This window comes from Miniopterus schreibersii, assembly GCF_964146895.1.
Source record: "Miniopterus schreibersii genome assembly, chromosome: 10".
Taxonomy (NCBI): Eukaryota; Metazoa; Chordata; class Mammalia; order Chiroptera; family Miniopteridae; genus Miniopterus; species Miniopterus schreibersii.
The window spans coordinates 79330103-79334762 of record NC_138110.1 but is presented as its reverse complement, the minus strand read 5'-3'; the positions used below and the strand labels follow the sequence as shown (position 1 = coordinate 79334762).

The following is a 4660-nucleotide window of genomic DNA, read 5'->3' as shown; positions in this document are numbered from 1 at the left end:
GGGCGGGCGCGCGGGGGCGGGGGCGCGCGGGGGGCGGGGGCGCGCGGGGGGCGGGGGCGCGCGGGGGGCGGGGGCGCGCGGGGGGCGGGGGCGCGCGGGGGGCGGGGTGGTGAGCGGGGCGGGGTGGTGAGCGGGGCGGGGCGGGGGCGGGGCGCGCAGATGCGCGAAGGGGCGGGGCGCGCGGGGGCGCGCGGGGGCGGGCGGGGCGCACGGGGGCGCGCGGGGTCCGGGGCGCACGGGCCCGGGGGGCGGCGGGGCCACGGGGCGGCCTGGAGCTGCCGTGAGCTCAGAGCCGCGGGCGCCCCGCGCTCCCCGGAGGCGGCCCCTCGGGTCTCAGTCCCCTGCTGCGCGCCTCGGGGCGGGGGGGCCCGGGCCGTGGCGGTCGGGACCGTCCCCTCCGGCCTCCGGCGTGGGCCCGGCGCTGGCCCCGGGACCCAGGCGGGCCGCCCGGGGAGGGGAGACCCGGGCCCGCAGGGCCGCCCTGGGGGAGCCCTCCCCACACCCCCCGCGGTGTAATCGGGACTCGGGCTCGCTCGGAGAAAACTTGGTCCCTACTTGACGCCACCCACGTTCCCATTCAGCGCTTTTCGGCGGCGTTTCGAGCGGGGGGAGTCCGCTCGGGCTGCGCCGCGGAGCCCCACGCGCGCCACGGTGGCGCCCGAACCCGCCCGGTTTCTCGGGGTGGCCGGGGCGCTGCTGGGCGGCGTGTCCTCTGGGTCAGGCTGCGCGTTACGCGCGTTACACAGTCTCGCCTCTGGTTTGAACAACGGCTGTGAGGTCCCAGCCGCCGTCCCGCGTCCCGCAGGAAGCGGGCTCCTGGGGTGCAGCGTGAACAGCGAGGAACTTTGGGGCGCTGCCGGCCGCCGGAGCCCAGGCCGAGGCCCCCGCCCGCAGAGGCGAGCTCGGCGCTCCGTTCACGCAGTAGCGGCCACGGTCTGACCGGGCAGCTGCAACTTGGGAGACCCGCGGCTAAATAAGCCACTGAGCCCTCCCTCCTCGGCTGAACCCCAGGCCCTTCCCGGCTGCCCACCGCCAGCTCTTCCTGTTATCCGCAGCCCGGCTCCCTGGGGGCATCGTGCCTCTTCTCAGCCCACACCCAGCCCAGCTGGAAGGCATGCCCAGGACCGAGCCCCTTGCCAGGACCGCCACCCTTGAGCAAGAGATGCAGACACGGGGGCTCACCGGCGAGGGGGGGACCAGATTCGACCCAGCGGGGTACATGGGCCAGGTGCTTCTTGGGGCCAGCCCCCATCAGCCTTCGAGTAAGTCCCCGTTGTGCTCACTTTCTGTTGTTGGCAGCCACAAATGCTGTCCGATAGATGGACTTGGGGGAAAAGATGGGGATGGCAAAAGGTCCTGTGGAAGGTGTCCTAACGGGCAGTGGAGCATGGTTCCTCTTCTCCAGCCTAGTCACAGCTTCCAGAGCCAGAAGGCTCCTTCTCCAACGCCCTCCCATCCTCACTTTATAGCGGAGGAAACAGACTCGGGTGTCACAGGACTTGCCCAAGGTGACCAGGTTAAAGTAGCCGAGTCATGACTTGAACTGCCATCACCCAGCCTCACCTCCGGTTTGGTTTCTAGTAGCAGACGTCTCCCCTTGTTCCAGAGGAGGGAGAGAGGAGCCCAGACTTGAGAAGATGGGGGGTGCGCACAGGATGGGAGCCAGTGGGCAGCCTGCCAGCCTTGTCCTGGCATTTCAAGGGCACCCTGGCTAAATGCACCCAGTGGGCCCCTGGGGGACGCTGCCCAAGTAAGCGCAGTCCCACACTCTGGACTCCGCTGTGGCCCTCCGGATGCCCCCCTGCCCGACAGGAGCATCCTCACCTAGTCAGACTTCCCTGTTTGGTGCTCGTACTGGGTTGAGGAATGTACCCCAGGATTCATATCTTCCCCAGAACCTCCAAATGTGACCTCACTGGGAATTGGGGTTCTGACATGTAGTTCAGTTAGTAGAGGGCATTCTAGAGTGGGGGGGGGCGCCTGAGACGGGCTTGCAGCAGGAAGACAATGCTAAGACACACGGAAAACGCAACGAAGGCAGACCTTGTGATTCATCCACAAGCCACGGACTGCGACCAGCACCAGGAGCTCGGGAGAGGCCAGGAAGGATCCTGTCCGAGAGCCTGGAGAGCGAGGGTGGCCCGGCCGACGCCTGGGCCTGGTACTGCTACCTCCAGACCCCTGAGAGAATAGGTTCCTATTATGTTAAGCACCCCGTTTGTGGTACTTTGTGGTGGCAGCCAGGGAACTGATACACTACTCCTAGGCCTGCCCCCAGCCCTCCCCACCCCGTACTCTATAATGAAGTCTCCCAGTCAAAGCTGCTCCTGCAGTTTCCCAATTGCTAGTGTCACCTGAGGTCCCAGTTTGTCCAGGACAGAACCAGGTTATAATAAAGTCTCTGCTCACCCAGCCTTCCACCTGAAGCGTAAAACAGTGACTCAGTTACCTGGCATTCGAAGCTCCCGCCGTGCTCTGCTTCCTTGTATGACACCTTGCCAGGCCAGCTGGGGAACTCCGCCTCCAGCTCACGCTTTCCTCCCTGCCTAGAATGTCCTTCCATCTCACCCCACCCTCCACGTTGCTTCTACAAATTGAAAATCTTGCCCGTCACCTGTCCAGGTTCAGATCCGCCCCATGGGAAGGGAGGGCCTAGTGAGAAACCCCGCCTGGGTCTATCTGTAGGGCACACTTCATGCTTTGCCCAGAATGGCAACAAGAGTTCTCCCTCCTTTGAATGCAGGCGTTTTGTTCATTCATCTTTCTATTATGCGTAGCAGAGCCGTAAAGGAAGGCTTTTCACACAATAGGGACTCAAGGGGTGTTTGGTGAATAAATACGAATATTCCACTCCTCTCTCCATCTATTGGAGACCAGCCTGGAGATCGATGGGCTTTCAAAACACTTTCAGAGATTCGCTTTAAGGGGTGGCTGGTTTGTCCTTCAGCCAGAGCATAATTATTAAGGGATAATGTCTGTGCTCTTTCCATCAGCGGCTAGGTTCTCCTGGCCGGGAACGTGCTGACGCCAAAGGCATGATGCCTCCGTCCCAGAACAGAGGGCCCCGAGGACTCTTAAGACCTGCAGGTATGCGGGTACCCATGTGTTGACTCAGAAAGGCAGCACTTTGGCCAAATATTGTTCCTATGTCACAAGAGCCTCTGGTACATCAGGCCCAGATTAACATCATTTTCTGTTTCAGATCGAAGATTTTTACTTGTAGACAGTTAAAAGAAATATCTCACTCCTGCCTGCCCTCTCTACTTCCAGGACCCAGGCCCGCCTGACGGCTGAGGGGTCTTTCACGACATCGGGTAACACTGCGGATTTAGAGCAGCCCAGCAAATACCCGTTATTCTTATGAGGAGGTAATGGCGTGTGTTGGCCTCTTCTGGAAACAGGAGGAGGTGTGTCCTGCAGTAGAAAACAACACCCCATAAAATCCCCCCATTCACCCAACAATGGAAGAAAGTACTGGAATTGTCCCTCCAGCGGGCAGAGAGCCAGCCCGCCTGTGGCCGGCTCAGGGTGGCCTCGAACCACCATCTCTTCCCAGCGAGACCGCTGCCTGGGTGAATCCCATTTCTTCAAGCTCCCTTCTTTATGGCAGGACGGGGTGAGTTGTTCGTATACTGAATCTGGAAGCTGGGAGTCCATCGCAGGGTCAGCATTTACAGATAGAGCCAGTTTCTACCCATGTTTGACTCTGAAGCAACGGGCAGGCCTGGCGGTCCAGAAAAAAGGAGGAACGTGGAGCCTCCCACGGCACTGAGTAGAGCTCGGCATCAGAGCGGTGCCCTTGAGGTTTGGAGTTACTAATGTACAAATACCTGTCTGGAAGCAATAGCATTTGTAAGTGTTGTCAGTTTATTCCCCTGGGATTGTATGTTGCTGTCGAATTGTTATTTGATTCTTGCCTCATCTTTAACTTTTTTATACCTAATATAACCCCAATTTATTTGTAATTTAGATTATAAAGTCAGTGTACAATTCAGTGTTTCTAAGGACAAATGCAGTGTTATAAATGGTCGTTAGGTTCCCAGATTAGACCCTCTATCCCATAAAAACAAAAATAAAAACAAAAAGCCTACAGTTATACAACCAGAGTGAATATTAAGTCTCCCTCGCAGCCAGTGTGGTACATGCCAGGTGAAAGCTGTTCTGGTGCATTCGTGGTCGGCTCCTGCGGGAAGAAGAGCAATTGGCAACCAGGGGATTCAATGAGAGCTACTGACATACCAGGCCTCGGCCTGCAGGAGGCTGAGCTTGGGAGGGCTTAACGGGCATCGTCCTCAGGTAGGTGAACTGCCTCGGGCTGGCATCCAACCCAAGCAGGAACCTCAGGTAGGGGTCACGGAAAAGTCTGTTGAAAGGAATTTTTTTCCCCGGAGCCCCTAGTCTCAGTACTGTGTTGGGTTCTGCTGTGGGTTGAGTGTATGGCCCAAAAGATAGGTTGAAGTCCTAACCCCCGTGCCTATGAACGGAACTTTATTCAGATATAGGGTCTTTGCAGGTGTAATCCACTGAACATGAGGTCAGGCTGGGCTGGAGTGGGGCACATTCACCCTCACCGACTGGCTCCTTATGAGAGAAGCACTCACCGGGGACCCACGGGGAGAAAGCCCCGCGGGGATTGCGGGCAGGGATTGGAGTGCGGCCG

General features: G+C 59.5%; 1 long non-coding RNA gene across 1 annotated transcript; it reads left to right on the top strand.

Annotated features, from left to right (window-relative positions):
* The first annotated feature begins 1196 nt into the window (after nucleotides 1-1196).
* On the top strand, nucleotides 1197-4101 carry LOC308563293. Its single transcript, XR_013999772.1, has 2 exons — nucleotides 1197-1262; nucleotides 3271-4101. It is a non-coding gene; the product is annotated as an uncharacterized lncRNA (long non-coding RNA).
* Nucleotides 4102-4660: the final 559 nt, after the last annotated feature.